The sequence below is a fragment of the Gadus morhua genome, unplaced genomic scaffold (genome assembly GCF_902167405.1).
Source record: "Gadus morhua unplaced genomic scaffold, gadMor3.0, whole genome shotgun sequence".
Taxonomy (NCBI): domain Eukaryota; kingdom Metazoa; phylum Chordata; class Actinopteri; order Gadiformes; family Gadidae; genus Gadus; species Gadus morhua.
The window spans coordinates 594134-612466 of record NW_021964143.1 but is presented as its reverse complement, the minus strand read 5'-3'; the positions used below and the strand labels follow the sequence as shown (position 1 = coordinate 612466).

General features: G+C 44.8%; 3 long non-coding RNA genes, 5 other non-coding genes and 4 pseudogenes across 8 annotated transcripts; 10 read left to right on the top strand and 2 right to left on the bottom strand.

Annotated features, from left to right (window-relative positions):
* Positions 1 to 236: 236 nt before the first annotated feature.
* On the top strand, positions 237 to 427 carry LOC115539166 (U2 spliceosomal RNA). The gene has a single exon (XR_003975742.1). It is a non-coding gene; the product is annotated as a U2 spliceosomal RNA (small nuclear RNA).
* Positions 428 to 771: 344 nt separating this feature from the next.
* On the top strand, positions 772 to 936 carry LOC115539151 (U1 spliceosomal RNA). The gene has a single exon (XR_003975734.1). It is a non-coding gene; the product is annotated as a U1 spliceosomal RNA (small nuclear RNA).
* Positions 937 to 1280: 344 nt separating this feature from the next.
* On the top strand, positions 1281 to 1394 carry LOC115539142 (uncharacterized; annotated as a pseudogene).
* A 2392-nt stretch (positions 1395 to 3786) lies between these two features.
* LOC115539129 (uncharacterized) lies at positions 3787 to 17175 on the bottom strand. Its single transcript, XR_003975720.1, has 4 exons — positions 16345 to 17175; positions 5616 to 5798; positions 4480 to 5052; positions 3787 to 4379 (listed from the first exon to the last, which is right to left on the bottom strand). It is a non-coding gene; the product is annotated as an uncharacterized LOC115539129 (long non-coding RNA).
* LOC115539165 (U2 spliceosomal RNA) lies at positions 7251 to 7441 on the top strand. Its single transcript, XR_003975741.1, has one exon. It is a non-coding gene; the product is annotated as a U2 spliceosomal RNA (small nuclear RNA).
* Positions 7786 to 7938, top strand: LOC115539159 (uncharacterized; annotated as a pseudogene).
* On the top strand, positions 11369 to 11506 carry LOC115539155 (uncharacterized; annotated as a pseudogene).
* LOC115539131 (uncharacterized) lies at positions 14296 to 16707 on the top strand. The gene is made up of 2 exons (XR_003975722.1): positions 14296 to 14332; positions 15054 to 16707. It is a non-coding gene; the product is annotated as an uncharacterized LOC115539131 (long non-coding RNA).
* LOC115539130 (uncharacterized) lies at positions 14343 to 16244 on the bottom strand. Its single transcript, XR_003975721.1, has 3 exons — positions 16162 to 16244; positions 15026 to 15598; positions 14343 to 14925 (listed from the first exon to the last, which is right to left on the bottom strand). It is a non-coding gene; the product is annotated as an uncharacterized LOC115539130 (long non-coding RNA).
* Positions 16597 to 16787, top strand: LOC115539162 (U2 spliceosomal RNA). Its single transcript, XR_003975740.1, has one exon. It is a non-coding gene; the product is annotated as a U2 spliceosomal RNA (small nuclear RNA).
* On the top strand, positions 17132 to 17296 carry LOC115539150 (U1 spliceosomal RNA). The gene has a single exon (XR_003975733.1). It is a non-coding gene; the product is annotated as a U1 spliceosomal RNA (small nuclear RNA).
* A 345-nt stretch (positions 17297 to 17641) lies between these two features.
* Positions 17642 to 17755, top strand: LOC115539141 (uncharacterized; annotated as a pseudogene).
* The last annotated feature ends 578 nt before the right edge of the window (positions 17756 to 18333 follow it).

Genomic DNA, 18333 nt, shown 5'->3' with positions numbered 1-18333 from the left:
GCCTCCACTGCTCCAAACTCTATTTGTGAAACATGCAGACGGCCTAGTGACACTGCCAGCAGGCAGCAGCAAAGAGATGTAGCGACCTCGGTTTATTTCTTCAGCTTTCACATACACACAAACACGCACACAGGGTGCTTGGTCATTCTTTTGTTTTGTTTTTTCGTTGTCTGTTAAACCGCCACGTGGGGCGACGTGTCTGGGAACCTCGCCTCTTGGTCTGAGCATGTGTGGCCATCGCTTCTCGGCCTTTTGGCTAAGATCAAGTGTAGTATCTGTTCTTATCAGTTTAATATCTGATACGTCCCCTACCCGGGGACCATATATTAAATTGATTTTTGGAACTGGGAGATGGAAAAGGGGCTTGCCCCGTCCACTCCACGCATCGACCTGGTATTGCAGTACCTCCAGGACCGGTGCACCCCTCTCTCACTGTGAAAAACAAAACTAAACTCCTCCTGAGAGTACACCCGTCCGCCTGTAGACAATAAAGTGTCATTTACAATTCATAAACGCACTGTTTACAATTATTCCAACGATATTCTGTTGTTTAAGAAAGAAAAAAGGATTCTTTCTGTGGCGTGTCGATAACTCGGATCTCCAGGTTTCCTTTCGTTATGCTTCCATCTCGCTGATTTCAGATTCGCCTGTCATCGTGTGACCGGTGGTCTACAGTGTTTATTAAAGTCTAGACATCTCCGAATGCTTTGCAACCGTTCTCCACGGGAACACGCGTGGGCATCGTTCAGCCCACCTGAACGTGTTCAACTCATACTTACCTGGCAAGGGAGATACCATGATCAAGAAGGTGGTTCACCCATAGCGAGGCTCAGCCATTGCACTGAGGCTGTTGCTGACCCGTGCGAATTCCCCAAATGTGGGAATCTCGATTGCATAATTTCTGGTAGTGGGGGACTGCGTTCGCGCTCTCCCCTGATCATGTTGTTCTAAAGAAATAATAGCTATGAATGGCTTCATCGTGCTATATTGTAGTCCATACCATGTTTTGCATCGCTACGTTTCTTCAAAAGATCACGCAAACGATGACGCCCAAGCAGTGTAATGCATTGCGTTCAAATATGGAACTCTGAGTCTGGAATAACGCATTCATTCATTCATTCATTCATTCATTCATTCATTCATTCATTCATTCATTCATTTCTTCATTCATTATGGATCCAATCATTGTTTCTGTACAAGTCCCGTCTCTGGCCATGGTAGAACTCTCACTCCTTACGTGCTCCTCTTGTATAAATACTAATATGGTCCCGACAATTCTTGGTTACGGCCATACCACCCTGAGCACGCCCGATCTCGTCTGATCTCGGAGGCTAAGCAGGGTCCGGCCTGGTTAGTACTTGGATGGGTGACCCCCTGGGAATGGCTGATGACCCCCCAAAGTCCCTATCCCTCAACCCAGGGATCGCTCATAAAGGATCGAGAATCAAAACGGACGGCTCCATGTGGTGGCCACCGGTGGGAGGTTTTATTTCCAGAAATATTATGTGCAAGGCCTAGATTATCAAAATCCGCTAGTCTGCTGAATGTTTTGTTTATTATTTTCATACTTTGAGTTGATGTAGCTGATGAGATTCATATTATCAAGTGGAAAAGTGTTTAATTGTTACATTTTTGGGCTGAATTAAGAAAAATAATAAGAATGTATTCAGTGCACTCACTTTGTCTGGATGACAGAGCCATTCACAGAACTCATTATTTTGACCACACAGGGAGTGCAGCCAGCAAAGTGGGGGTGTATTCACACCTCTGGTTGCGGGAGAGAAGACACAAGGACTTCTAATTTCTTTGGTGTGTTTTTTCTTTCCACTACCCCACCCCTTGTGAAAGCCAAGCACACAGAGACTCAAATTCTTTTACAACTTTTATTTTTCACCCAGAATGGGTTTCATTGAAAAGGCAATGCATATAAAACACAAGTAAACAAGATCTGTTTAATTAAAAGCTCGCCCACCACAACAAGGTACAGATCTACAGGCGAGAACACGAGAGCATGAGACGAGAGACAAACATGTACTACCATTTGCAAACATTTAGTTAAACATGGAGCTGACAGACATGCACACATCAAAAGGAAAGGCACATATAAATAACATTAATAATAATGCAAAAATCTCAACAATTGAAGAACACACACTTGTACTTAAAGGGGTAGTTCGGAATTTCGGACATAGGGCCTGATTCCGAAGTGAGCATTGGTATTCTATATCACTGGAGACAGTTTTCAACACATTTCATTCAGTCCTTCTAGTTGCAGAGTTCGCTCGTGCTAGGCTAGCGCAAGTCAACGGGCAATGCTAGCCTGCTATTAAAAGCAGTCTTACCCACTCCACAGTACACCCGAGGTAAATCAATTATAACGACAGACTATACATCTAAATGTCTGTGTTGATAGAATAACGTTAGAAATAAAACTAACCATGCATCGCATGAATCATCGAGGGACTACTTTCTCAGCAGAAGCGGAATTCTACTATGCGCTGGTTAGGTTTGTAACCGAATCACGACAGAAGAACGTAAACAGAGAAGCGTGGGACAGAAGCGCAATTGAACGACTAGGCAACATGATGGTTCAGTGTGCTTTTAGAAATTGTAGAAATAAACGGTACAGATGGGCACCACAAAGTTTCCACCAATTTCCAGTGCGAGATCCAGAAAGGACTCAACTGTGGCTTGTTGCTGCTGGCTTTGACATCAAAACACCGGCTCGTACATGTACGGTTCGTTGGATACAACAAATTCCTCATAATCGTCTTCAAAAGCAGATGCATCGCTAACTCCTCCAAACGTGGCCATATCTTGTTAATTTAATACGCTTGTAGAATTCCTTCGTTCACTGTACTCTGCGTTTGTAGCAATGACAGCGGCAGGTAACCTAGGTATCAGTCCGCCGCTGCCGTAGCCTACGTACAGGAATATAAACACTGCTGCTGAGACCCCGCAATTCCCTCAAAATGCAATGCAATGCAAGGTTGGTTTTATTTCTAACATTATTCTATAAACAGACATTTAGATGTATAGTCTGTCGTTATAATTGATTTACCTCGGGTGTACTGTGGAGTGGGTAAGACTGTTTTTAATTGCAGGCTAGCATTGCCCGTTGACTTGCGCTAGCCTAGCACGAGCGAACTCTGCAACTAGAAGGACTGAATGAAATGTGTTGAAAACTGTCTCCAGTGATATAGAATACCAATGCTCACTTCGGAATCAGGCCCTATGTCCAAAATTCCGAACTACCCCTTTAAGATACAACTCAACAATTGGCTTGTACAGGCTAAAGTGCAATAATGAACATGATTATCCAAAGACTCAGGTGACCAATCAACAAATAAAGGCTCAAGCTGTTCCTCCCTTTTGTGTTTTTTTGTGTTTTCTTTAGCAAACTTTTGTTAAAACTGAAGCAGACAAATACATACAAACATCACAAACACATGAAGCTGACAAAGACAAACAACATGCATGACAAAAACACAGATTATCTGAACATGAACAACCACTAAAGGGTATGTAAACTGATTGTGTTAGATTGGAACTGATTAAGGTTAAAAAGATTGGCCTTGATATTGAAAATAGACCAGAATGGATACTACAAAGTTTTTTATAAGTTTTTTTGCATTTTTTTGAACGATATAAATAAATAGATAGTGCTTGCTGAAGCACTTTAATAACCCACACAAAGACAGAGACAAACACACACAAACAAGCCTCTTTCTCTCTCTTACAGATGGCACAGGAACAGTGGCATCACAGAGGTAAGTTATTCACAAACACACACACACACACACACACACACACACACACACACACACACACACACACACACACACACACACACAGTCCTCCTTTCCAACTCTGCATCCACGACACTCTTAAAGAGTTCAAAGTTGTCATACACCACATTGTCGAAGCCAGGGGTAGTGGACTTCCTAGTGGATGGACAGTAGGAAAACATTTTCTGAATGCTTCCAGCCACTTTGTCCTTGAAAGGGTTGTACCTCTTCCACTGTCCACCACAGTTTGGCATGTGGCAAGCCCCACATGGCCTTGAGGACTTGTTAGGCATGAATGCCTTGACTGTTGGTGCAGGAGGGACAAAGCTCTGGCTGCAGGATGTCCCACGAAACAGGACGGAGGGCGCCTGTGGCTGTGCGGGGAAGACCTGCAGTATGGGTGCTGCCGACACAGGGGGTGGGCCGTAGGTCAACGCAGCGGGTGGCCTCGGCTGGAGGTGGGTAGGCGCAGAAGGCCTCGGCAGAATGGGGGTGAGCGCAGCAGGCTTCGGCCGGGTGGAGGACGACAACCCAGTGGGCTGAACGGGTCGGTTCGCGGGAGTCACAGGCTGTGGCTCATCAACAAATAATCTGGAAACATAAAATACACATGTGATCAGTATTGATATGACGTGTGTGCTATTTGCTTTCCACAGCCAACAGGTGAAACAAAGTGCTTATGACAACTTACCTCCGCTTCTCACCACGTCTCTTTCCAGCCTCGTGATAGATGAGCCGGTACTGGACCTGAGGCCGGTCTGGCGGAGGGAGGGATGTTGGCAGCGCAGGAGCCTCCGGGAACGGTGCGTCCGACAGCACTTTCAGGTGAGGAGTCACCTTGTGGCCGAAGGAGCAGTCGCTCCTTCTGCCACTTCAGCAGCTCCTTCTGCTCTCCCTGCTGGCAGTACTGGAACAGCAGCCACACCAGCCAGCCGACATCATTCTCCACAAGCCACCTGAAGGTCTGACCGGCGTACTACCCGAACGTGATGACCAGCTGACCTTTCCACAGCTCAGCCCCCGACCTCTTGGCAGCCGCCTCTGCTGTCTTGAGATCCAGCCATTTAGGGTCAACAACAGTGCTGCTGCGGGCCTCTGCCACAGACCTTGCTGCCTCTGTACAGTACAGCCTGGCCTCTCCTTGCCGGTACAAAATGATGTTGGGGTACTGGTGTAGCTGTTGATGGCTGACCAGCGATGGTTTAGTGGCCAAGCTCTTCCCGCAGACATCACAGGTAAAGGTCTCCCTGGCGATGGCATGGATCTGGAATAACACTACTGTTTACCAGGTATGCAGCGCATCCCATGCAACAAGAGATTAACACGGTCGCCAAATTGCTTTATGTTACACTTACTCTCGCATCAGCTGTTGTCTAAACAGTCACATTTACCCAAATCAACACATATCCACATCAAATTGTCCAAGAAAACGTTTGCAGGTATGCGACGTATGCCCTTACTCATTGTAAACAGTGTCGTTAGCCGCGCCTAGCTATCGTTACAAAACACACATTAATCAGCTTATTATTTCAACGACCCCTGGGTACATATAGTCATGCCATACACCGTTGGAAAGCTTAGATTACCCCGATTAAAAGGAGACCACCCACGAGTAATATGGTTGCTCGCAGACAAAACGGCGATAGGTTGACTGAAGTCTACCCAGCAGCTAAAAACGCACCCTCTACGTCTTCCCTTTATACACAACGACCGTGTTATGACAAGGTCGAAATCTTTTCTCTTTCTACAAAATCGAAACAGCTTAATACAAACCTTAAAAAAAGGTCGAATTATTAACTAGCAAACGGTGAAGGGGATACAATTTACCTGAGTGAAACCACGTGCTGTAAGCTATTTTCTTTTTCAACTCGAGCTCATTGGCTGCAATAGAGTTCCGGGTGTTGACGTTGTTGGGGCGGGGAAATCGTGGGCACCACCATTTTGGCAGTATTCGATAGTATTGTTGGTTTATTTATTTTTTAACATTTTTTTGGTGAAGCACTGCTTCACCTGTGCCCTATACCACGAAGCTCGCTGAACATACCCAGGCTTTCTTGGGAAACCTGGCTCGACAGAGCCGCAACTCGCAATCAGAGTTAAATGGTACCACAAAGCTCACTTTAGATTCAATTAGTTGAACCAGGTTTTCCGCTTTAGGTTCAGTGCGCGTTCACGTGAAAGGGGCGTTTTTTGCGTCATTTTTCTCACCTTTACGATAGATCAAGCAGTCTATATGAGTATAAGTGAAAAGATTCTGCATATTGTCTGTAAAATAACTATGCCAAATGCAGAATTGTTCGCCATTAATCCAAATAGAATGATGATGATTTAAAAATGCATAAGCAACCTCCATCCTGCCTTATTCTATCATTTAGGGAATTCACTTTAAATACACCCTATTTAAGAAATGTATCGCATGTTTTCGACCGCTGAGAGGTAGCGGCTGTAGCGTAGTGGATCAGTACAAGACCCGAACGCCAGCGACCGGGGTTCAAATTCGCCGGTCTATCATCATGCATTTTACCCCCATAGATGTGGTGCCAGCACGGCCTTGAAAATATGGGTTCAAGTTCGAAATCAGCACAAAAATATAATTCCATAAGCTTTAGTGAATAAGTATTCCATATGCATGAGAATTAGGACTTTTTAAGCTTCACATAAATTCGCGCCACTTGAGAGTCGAACCCCCCGCGCAGAAATTCAAGACTGACGCGCTACCTCCACTCTAGCACTCTGTCACTGAGACACAATGCGCAACAGTAATCATTGTCTACATAAGGTCCAAAAGGACGATCAAATAACGAACACCCTCTGATGAGAATCTGTATCTCTCATGAAGAACCCCAATTTCGTTGTTTGCACAATGACAATAAAGTCTGAAATCTGAATATCGTCAGACAATGCCAAGGGATCGGTTCTGTCCCGTAAAACCCTTGTCTCCGGAGAAGTGCGCCGGGGTCCACGGGAACACCCACAAATGGTGACGCCATTGTCAGAGGAGGGGCTAGGAAGCTGCGCACGCCGATTTAAGTAGCCGATCTCCGGCTAGACTAAGCCGAAAAACTGCTCCCGACCAGGTTTGGTTGCGAGCATAAGTCACCATGGTGATACAGCGACGCTAAAAGAGATCGACTTTCGTGGTACAACTAACCCAGGCTTGGAGCTCAACATACCTCGCTAACCCTCTAAGCGAGCTTCGTGGTACAGGGCCCTGTAGTCTTATAGAAGCCTCCACTGCTCCAAACTCTATTTGTGAAACATGCAGACGGCCTAGTGACACTGCCAGCAGGCAGCAGCAAAGAGATGTAGCGACCTCGGTTTATTTCTTCAGCTTTCACATACACACAAACACGCACACAGGGTGCTTGGTCATTCTTTTGTTTTGTTTTTCGTTGTCTGTTAAACCGCCACGTGGGGCGACGTGTCTGGGAACCTCGCCTCTTGGTCTGAGCATGTGTGGCCATCGCTTCTCGGCCTTTTGGCTAAGATCAAGTGTAGTATCTGTTCTTATCAGTTTAATATCTGATACGTCCCCTACCCGGGGACCATATATTAAATTGATTTTTGGAACTGGGAGATGGAAAAGGGGCTTGCCCCGTCCACTCCACGCATCGACCTGGTATTGCAGTACCTCCAGGACCGGTGCACCCCTCTCTCACTGTGAAAAACAAAACTAAACTCCTCCTGAGAGTACACCCGTCCGCCTGTAGACAATAAAGTGTCATTTACAATTCAAAAACGCACTGTTTACAATTATTCCAACGATATTCTGTTGTTTAAGAAAGAAAAAAGGATTCTTTCTGTGGCGTGTCGATAACTCGGATCTCCAGGTTTCCTTTCGTTATGCTTCCATCTCGCTGATTTCAGATTCGCCTGTCATCGTGTGACCGGTGGTCTACAGTGTTTATTAAAGTCTAGACATCTCCGAATGCTTTGCAACCGTTCTCCACGGGAACACGCGTGGGCATCGTTCAGCCCACCTGAACGTGTTCAACTCATACTTACCTGGCAAGGGAGATACCATGATCAAGAAGGTGGTTCACCCATAGCGAGGCTCATCTCATCCCTGAACACTAGAGGCCTTAATGACCCTGTGAAGTGCCTGACGGCTTTCACCTTTTTAAATAGTGAAAAACATGACATCTTTCTACTCCAAGAATGTAATATACCATACAGAGACGATTACAAGACATTTGAACAAAGATGGACCTTTGGCCAATCTGTATGGTCAGGGGACAACAAGAACAGAGCGTCAGGGGTTGTGGTTTTATTCAAAGGTAAAGATTTCTGCATAAAAAGGGTCAAACGAGTGATTGGTGGAAGACTGCTTTGTATTGACGTTGAATGGCACCAGCTAAAATTTAGAATAATCAATGTTTACTGTCCACCTGATCTAAATGAACGCCTAGAGGTTCTTAAAGAAATACAGCCGCTTCTTGTGTGTGGAAGCGATGTGATCCTGGGCGGGGACTTCAATTGTCTTATGGACAAAAAGGACAGAATGACCGTTGCTACGGTCAGACTTGACTCAAGTTCAGAAATGTTGAATAACCTCATCAAGGATTTTAAACTTAATGATACCTTTCGCTATAAGAACCCTAACACACCAGGCTATACATGGTCAAATGGCACCATTTGTTCACGTATTGATTTTCTGTTGACAACAAAGAACATTTTAGTTTCTGATGCAGCTGTTACCCCAGTTTTTTTCAGTGACCATTCAAAAATTGACTGCACAATAAGGTGCAATGTTAAGGCTCATACAAGCCAAAATCCCTGGAAATTAAATGTTTCATTACTCAAAGATCTAAAATTAGTAGAAAGACTAAAGGACAAGTTAAAAAGATGGATTTCACTGCAGTTTTTATTCCAGTCAGTCGGAGAGTGGTGGGAAGACTTAAAAAGTCGGACCAAAAACTTTTTCACACGAGAAGGGAAAAGAATTGCAATGAAAAAGCGTTTCAAATGCAAAAAACAACAGGCAAAGTTACAGCGTTTATATACGATGGCCCATTCAGGGTTTGATGTGGCAGTAGAGATTGTGAGGCTAAAGAAGGAGATGATAGCTGTTACTGCTGAGGATTCTAAAGGCCTGCTTATGCGTAGCAGGACTAAACACATGGAAGATAACGAAAAATGTTCCAGATACTTCTTTAGGAAATTAGCCAGACCCAGGAACACTATGTCATCCATTCTGAATGAGGATGGAATAGAAAAAACAGAAACTAAAGACATCCTTGCTTTAATACATACCTTTTATACTGAATTGTATAAAGAAGGGGTGACTGACATAAACGCCTTGGAAGACCTCTTGAGTTTCTTAAAGCCAAACGTCGGTATTGCCTCTGAACTCGAAAGTGACTTAACTGTAAATGAATTGACCAAAGCCATACAGAGCATGCAAGATAATAAGGCCCCAGGAGCTGATGGGTTACCCAAAGAATTTTATGTTACCTTTTGGGATGTATTAAAAGACCCACTTTTAGAGATGTTTAATGAAAGTTTGCATAGTAATAACCTACCATTATCCTTAAGAACAGGTATCATCTCCTTGCTTTACAAAAAAGGAGACAAAAAAGACATTAAGAACTGGCGCCCACTTACCTTGCTTGGTGTAGACAGAAAGATCCTTGCAAAAGCCCTTTTTTTCCGCCTGCAACAAGTGTCTGGGCAGATTGTGGGGGAAGAGCAGACATGTGCAATACCTGGAAGATACATGAGTGAAAGTCTTGCCTTAGTCAGAGATTCCTACCTCTACGCATGGGACCGCAGACTGCCATTATGTATATCCGCCTTAGATTTGGAAAAAGCATTTGACAAGGTTAGCCATACCTTCCTCAGGAAAGTCCTGGTTAAACTTGGTTTTGGGCCTCAGCTTAGAGCTTGGATTGACTTGCTGTATACTGACTGCTTAAGCAAGGTTGTTATCAATGGTCACTCCACTGACACCTTTGAAGTTTGCTCAGGAGTAAGACAGGGATGCCCATTGTCTGTTATGTTGTTTATATTCGCCATGGAGCCCTTGGCTCGGGCTATAAAGGAAGACCCTTCTATTCATGGTCTCCAAGTCCCTGGAAGCGGGGGACAGGAAGCCAAGCTATCCGTGTATATGGATGATCTAACAATATTATGCACAGACAATAAGTCAATCCTTAAAGTGCTATATTGGTGTGACCAATTCTCCGCCGCCTCTAGTGCCAAACTCAATAGGTCAAAAAGTGAAATCTTGTATCTTAATTGGCCTGAACCAAAATTTAACCACGGCCTGGTCCAAAGGGATGAGAGAATTAAGATTCTAGGACTAGAGATTGGGCAAAACATGGAAAATATTAATTGGGAGAAAAAACTACCAAAGATTAAAGGTAAACTGCTCCAATGGGAGCAAAGAAATCTCACCTTTACGGGGAAAGTACTGGTGATCAACTCAGAAATTGTTGCTTCTCTCACTTACCTTGCCGCAACAATTCCAGCCCCCAAGTATGTAATGACAGCCCTGAGAAGATGCATTTTTCAGTTTGTGTGGGGAGCGCAGCAAGAGAGAATTAGACGAGAGATAATGTATAGGCCATTACAGAAAGGGGGTAAAAATGTCCCTGATCTAGCAAAGAAAATGGAGGCTCTATTCCTGACGCCCATATTGCAGGCAGTACTAAACGAAAATAGGAGGAGTCTATGGCCAAATTTCGCCATGTTCTGGGTAGGCCATCAAGTCCTAAGGAAAGTGGGGTTAAGACCGTGCCTAAAAAGACCTCATGCAGAGAAGAGACCTCTGCTGTATGAAAGGGTGGTGACCTTTGTAAAGTCTGGAAAGTGGCGGGATGTTGGTCGGGTAGACCGAGCCTTCGTGGAGAGTTGTTTGAGCCCCGAACGGTCAAGACTGGTTACTGTTGGCGCGCTGGCTGAAGCCAGCTGCCTTAGGGTGTGGAGAAATGTCAACTCGCCATTTTTGCTCAACGCAGATAGAGATCTCGCTTGGCAGGCAGTTCAGAGGTGTCTCCCTACACGAGATTTTCTGAAGAGACGGGGGTCATCTAAGAGCGCAAGATGTCCCAGGGTGGGGTGTGGTGGAGACGAGGATGTTTCGCATTTGTTGTGGTCATGTGGGGTGGCTCGGAGGGTTTGGAGCTTATTGGGGCCTTGGCTGGGTGACCTGTTTAGAGTCCCAACGGAATCAGATGTCCTGTATGGGGTTATAAAGAGTGGGGATTGTAAGGGATGGGAAAGATGGTGGGCCTTGATTAATTGCACAAAAGAGTCGATGTGGAGGTGTCGTAACCTAATGGTGTACAAGAGCCTTTTGTTTTCAGCGGAATCAATCGTTAATTTGAGCATAACCTTGGTAAAGGATTATGTGTGGAGGGACAAGGAACGATATGGAATGGTGGTATGTAAGGAACTCTGGAAAATAGAGAACACTGAGTTATGTAGAATTTTGTGTTAACATTTGAATGCGTTGACCTTGCTGTAAAATGTAACTATTTTGCTTTTTAACCTTTGAATGTGTTTTGACCATGAAACCATGTTGTAAAATGTAACTCTGTGCCTGACTTAAATAAACGCCTAAAAATAAAAAAAAAAAAAAAATAAAAAAAGGTTCACCCATAGCGAGGCTCAGCCATTGCACTGAGGCTGTTGCTGACCCGTGCGAATTCCCCAAATGTGGGAATCTCGATTGCATAATTTCTGGTAGTGGGGGACTGCGTTCGCGCTCTCCCCTGATCATGTTGTTCTAAAGAAATAATAGCTATGAATGGCTTCATCGTGCTATATTGTAGTCCATACCATGTTTTGCATCGCTACGTTTCTTCAAAAGATCACGCAAACGATGACGCCCAAGCAGTGTAATGCATTGCGTTCAAATATGGAACTCTGAGTCTGGAATAACGCATTCATTCATGCATTCATTCATTCATTCATTCATTCATTCATTCATTTCTTTCATTCATTATGGATCCAATCATTGTTTCTGTACAAGTCCCGTCTCTGGCCATGGTAGAACTCTCACTCCTTACGTGCTCCTCTTGTATAAATACTAATATGGTCCCGACAATTCTTGGTTACGGCCATACCACCCCGAGCACGCCCGATCTCGTCTGATCTCGGAGGCTAAGCAGGGTCCGGCCTGGTTAGTACTTGGATGGGTGACCCCCTGGGAATGGCTGATGACCCCCCAAAGTCCCTATCCCTCAACCCAGGGATCGCTCATAAAGGATCGAGAATCAAAACGGACGGCTCCATGTGGTGGCCACCGGTGGGAGGTTTTATTTCCAGAAATATTATGTGCAAGGCCTAGATTATCAAAATCCGCTAGTCTGCTGAATGTTTTGTTTATTATTTTCATACTTTGAGTTGATGTAGCTGATGAGATTCATATTATCAAGTGGAAAAGTGTTTAATTGTTACATTTTTGGGCTGAATTAAGAAAAATAATAAGAATGTATTCAGTGCACTCACTTTGTCTGGATGACAGAGCCATTCACAGAACTCATTATTTTGACCACACAGGGAGTGCAGCCAGCAAAGTGGGGGTGTATTCACACCTCTGGTTGCGGGAGAGAAGACACAAGGACTTCTAATTTCTTTGGTGTGTTTTTTCTTTCCACTACCCCACCCCTTGTGAAAGCCAAGCACACAGAGACTCAAATTCTTTTACAACTTTTATTTTTCACCCAGAATGGGTTTCATTGAAAAGGCAATGCATATAAAACACAAGTAAACAAGATCTGTTTAATTAAAAGCTCGCCCACCACAACAAGGTATAGATCTACAGGCGAGAACACGAGAGCATGAGACGAGAGACAAACATGTACTACCATTTGCAAACATTAAGTTAAACATGGAGCTGACAGACATGCACACATCAAAAGGAAAGGCACATATAAATAACATTAATAATAATGCAAAAATCTCAACAATTGAAGAACACACACTAGTACTTAAAGGGGTAGTTCGGAATTTTGGACATAGGGCCTGATTCCGAAGTGAGCATTGGTATTCTATATCACTGGAGACAGTTTTCAACACATTTCATTCAGTCCTTCTAGTTGCAGAGTTCGCTCGTGCTAGGCTAGCGCAAGTCAACGGGCAATGCTAGCCTGCTATTAAAAGCAGTCTTACCCACTCCACAGTACACCCGAGGTAAATCAATTATAACGACAGACTATACATCTAAATGTCTGTGTTGATAGAATAACGTTAGAAATAAAACTAACCATGCATCGCATGAATCATCGAGGGACTACTTTCTCAGCAGAAGCGGAATTCTACTATGCGCTGGTTAGGTTTGTAACCGAATCACGACAGAAGAACGTAAACAGAGAAGCGTGGGACAGAAGCGCAATTGAACGACTAGGCAACATGATGGTTCAGTGTGCTTTTAGAAATTGTAGAAATAAACGGTACAGATGGGCACCACAAAGTTTCCACCAATTTCCAGTGCGAGATCCAGAAAGGACTCAACTGTGGCTTGTTGCTGCTGGCTTTGACATCAAAACACCGGCTCGTACATGTACGGTTCGTTGGATACAACAAATTCCTCATAATCGTCTTCAAAAGCAGATGCATCGCTAACTCCTCCAAACGTGGCCATATCTTGTTAATTTAATACGCTTGTAGAATTCCTTCGTTCACTGTACTCTGCGTTTGTAGCAATGACAGCGGCAGGTAACCTAGGTATCAGTCCGCCGCTGCCGTAGCCTACGTACAGGAATATAAACACTGCTGCTGAGACCCCGCAATTCCCTCAAAATGCAATGCAATGCAAGGTTGGTTTTATTTCTAACATTATTCTATAAACAGACATTTAGATGTATAGTCTGTCGTTATAATTGATTTACCTCGGGTGTACTGTGGAGTGGGTAAGACTGTTTTTAATTGCAGGCTAGCATTGCCCGTTGACTTGCGCTAGCCTAGCACGAGCGAACTCTGCAACTAGAAGGACTGAATGAAATGTGTTGAAAACTGTCTCCAGTGATATAGAATACCAATGCTCACTTCGGAATCAGGCCCTATGTCCAAAATTCCGAACTACCCCTTTAAGATACAAGTCAACAATTGGCTTGTACAGGCTAAAGTGCAATAATGAACATGATTATCCAAAGACTCAGGTGACCAATCAACAAATAAAGGCTCAAGCTGTTCCTCCCTTTTGTGTTTTTTTGTGTTTTCTTTAGCAAACTTTTGTTAAAACTGAAGCAGACAAATACATACAAACATCACAAACACATGAAGCTGACAAAGACAAACAACATGCATGACAAAAACACAGATTATCTGAACATGAACAACCACTAAAGGGTATGTAAACTGATTGTGTTAGATTGGAACTGATTAAGGTTAAAAAGATTGGCCTTGATATTGAAAATAGACCAGAATGGATACTACAAAGTTTTTTATAAGTTTTTTTGCATTTTTTGAACGATATAAATAAATAGATAGTGCTTGCTGAAGCACTTTAATAACCCACACAAAGACAGAGACAAACACACACAAACAAGCCTCTTTCTCTCTCTTACAGATGGCACAGGAACAGTGGCATCACAGAGGTAAGTTATTCACAAACACACACACACACACACACACACACACACACACACACACACACACACACACAGTCCTCCTTTCCAACTCTGCATCCACGACACTCTTAAAGAGTTCAAAGTTGTCATACACCACATTGTCGAAGCCAGGGGTAGTGGACTTCCTAGTGGATGGACAGTAGGAAAACATTTTCTGAATGCTTCCAGCCACTTTGTCCTTGAAAGGGTTGTACCTCTTCCACTGTCCACCACAGTTTGGCATGTGGCAAGCCCCACATGGCCTTGAGGACTTGTTAGGCATGAATGCCTTGACTGTTGGTGCAGGAGGGACAAAGCTCTGGCTGCAGGATGTCCCACGAAACAGGACGGAGGGCGCCTGTGGCTGTGCGGGGAAGACCTGCAGTATGGGTGCTGCCGACACAGGGGGTGGGCCGTAGGTCAACGCAGCGGGTGGCCTCGGCTGGAGGTGGGTAGGCGCAGAAGGCCTCGGCAGAATGGGGGTGAGCGCAGCAGGCTTCGGCCGGGTGGAGGACGACAACCCAGTGGGCTGAACGGGTCGGTTCGCGGGAGTCACAGGCTGTGGCTCATCAACAAATAATCTGGAAACATAAAATACACATGTGATCAGTATTGATATGACGTGTGTGCTATTTGCTTTCCACAGCCAACAGGTGAAACAAAGTGCTTATGACAACTTACCTCCGCTTCTCACCACGTCTCTTTCCAGCCTCGTGATAGATGAGCCGGTACTGGACCTGAGGCCGGTCTGGCGGAGGGAGGGATGTTGGCAGCGCAGGAGCCTCCGGGAACGGTGCGTCCGACAGCACTTTCAGGTGAGGAGTCACCTTGTGGCCGAAGGAGCAGTCGCTCCTTCTGCCACTTCAGCAGCTCCTTCTGCTCTCCCTGCTGGCAGTACTGGAACAGCAGCCACACCAGCCAGCCGACATCATTCTCCACAAGCCACCTGAAGGTCTGACCGGCGTACTACCCGAACGTGATGACCAGCTGACCTTTCCACAGCTCAGCCCCCGACCTCTTGGCAGCCGCCTCTGCTGTCTTGAGATCCAGCCATTTAGGGTCAACAACAGTGCTGCTGCGGGCCTCTGCCACAGACCTTGCTGCCTCTGTACAGTACAGCCTGGCCTCTCCTTGCCGGTACAAAATGATGTTGGGGTACTGGTGTAGCTGTTGATGGCTGACCAGCGATGGTTTAGTGGCCAAGCTCTTCCCGCAGACATCACAGGTAAAGGTCTCCCTGGCGATGGCATGGATCTGGAATAACACTACTGTTTACCAGGTATGCAGCGCATCCCATGCAACAAGAGATTAACACGGTCGCCAAATTGCTTTATGTTACACTTACTCTCGCATCAGCTGTTGTCTAAACAGTCACATTTACCCAAATCAACACATATCCACATCAAATTGTCCAAGAAAACGTTTGCAGGTATGCGACGTATGCCCTTACTCATTGTAAACAGTGTCGTTAGCCGCGCCTAGCTATCGTTACAAAACACACATTAATCAGCTTATTATTTCAACGACCCCTGGGTACATATAGTCATGCCATACACCGTTGGAAAGCTTAGATTACCCCGATTAAAAGGAGACCACCCACGAGTAATATGGTTGCTCGCAGACAAAACGGCGATAGGTTGACTGAAGTCTACCCTGCAGCTAAAAACGCACCCTCTACGTCTTCCCTTTATACACAACGACCGTGTTATGACAAGGTCGAAATCTTTTCTCTTTCTACAAAATCGAAACAGCTTAATACAAACCTTAAAAAAAGGTCGAATTATTAACTAGCAAACGGTGAAGGGGATACAATTTACCTGAGTGAAACCACGTGCTGTAAGCTATTTTCTTTTTCAACTCGAGCTCATTGGCTGCAATAGAGTTCCGGGTGTTGACGTTGTTGGGGCGGGGAAATCGTGGGCACCACCATTTTGGCAGTATTCGATAGTATTGTTGGTTTATTTATTTTTTAACATTTTTTTGGTGAAGCACTGCTTCACCTGTAGTCTTATAGAAGCCTCCACTGCTCCAAACTCTATTTGTGAAACATGCAGACGGCCTAGTGACACTGCCAGCAGGCAGCAGCAAAGAGATGTAGCGACCTCGGTTTATTTCTTCAGCTTTCACATACACACAAACACGCACACAGGGTGCTTGGTCATTCTTTTGTTTTGTTTTTTCGTTGTCTGTTAAACCGCCACGTGGGGCGACGTGTCTGGGAACCTCGCCTCTTGGTCTGAGCATGTGTGGCCATCGCTTCTCGGCCTTTTGGCTAAGATCAAGTGTAGTATCTGTTCTTATCAGTTTAATATCTGATACGTCCCCTACCCGGGGACCATATATTAAATTGATTTTTGGAACTGGGAGATGGAAAAGGGGCTTGCCCCGTCCACTCCACGCATCGACCTGGTATTGCAGTACCTCCAGGACCGGTGCACCCCTCTCTCACTGTGAAAAACAAAACTAAACTCCTCCTGAGAGTACACCCGTCCGCCTGTAGACAATAAAGTGTCATTTACAATTCATAAACGCACTGTTTACAATTATTCCAACGATATTCTGTTGTTTAAGAAAGAAAAAAGGATTCTTTCTGTGGCGTGTCGATAACTCGGATCTCCAGGTTTCCTTTCGTTATGCTTCCATCTCGCTGATTTCAGATTCGCCTGTCATCGTGTGACCGGTGGTCTACAGTGTTTATTAAAGTCTAGACATCTCCGAATGCTTTGCAACCGTTCTCCACGGGAACACGCGTGGGCATCGTTCAGCCCACCTGAACGTGTTCAACTCATACTTACCTGGCAAGGGAGATACCATGATCAAGAAGGTGGTTCACCCATAGCGAGGCTCAGCCATTGCACTGAGGCTGTTGCTGACCCGTGCGAATTCCCCAAATGTGGGAATCTCGATTGCATAATTTCTGGTAGTGGGGGACTGCGTTCGCGCTCTCCCCTGATCATGTTGTTCTAAAGAAATAATAGCTATGAATGGCTTCATCGTGCTATATTGTAGTCCATACCATGTTTTGCATCGCTACGTTTCTTCAAAAGATCACGCAAACGATGACGCCCAAGCAGTGTAATGCATTGCGTTCAAATATGGAACTCTGAGTCTGGAATAACGCATTCATTCATGCATTCATTCATTCATTCATTCATTCATTCATTCATTCATTAATTTCTTTCATTCATTATGGATCCAATCATTGTTTCTGTACAAGTCCCGTCTCTGGCCATGGTAGAACTCTCACTCCTTACGTGCTCCTCTTGTATAAATACTAATATGGTCCCGACAATTCTTGGTTACGGCCATACCACCCTGAGCACGCCCGATCTCGTCTGATCTCGGAGGCTAAGCAGGGTCCGGCCTGGTTAGTACTTGGATGGGTGACCCCCTGGGAATGGCTGATGACCCCCCAAAGTCCCTTATCCCTCAACCCAGGGATCGCTCATAAAGGATCGTGAATCAAAACGGACGGCTCCATGTGGTGGCCACCGGTGGGAGGTTTTATTTCCAGAAATATTATGTGCAAGGCCTAGATTATCAAAATCCGCTAGTCTGCTGAATGTTTTGTTTATTATTTTCATACTTTGAGTTGATGTAGCTGATGAGATTCATATTATCAAGTGGAAAAGTGTTTAATTGTTACATTTTTGGGCTGAATTAAGAAAAATAATAAGAATGTATTCAGTGCACTCACTTTGTCTGGATGACAGAGCCATTCACAGAACTCATTATTTTGACCACACAGGGAGTGCAGCCAGCAAAGTGGGGGTGTATTCACACCTCTGGTTGCGGGAGAGAAGACACAAGGACTTCTAATTTCTTTGGTGTGTTTTTTCTTTCCACTACCCCACCCCTTGTGAAAGCCAAGCACACAGAGACTCAAATTCTTTTACAACTTTTATTTTTCACCCAGAATGGGTTTCATTGAAAAGGCAATGCATATAAAACACAAGTAAACAAGATCTGTTTAATTAAAAGCTCGCCCA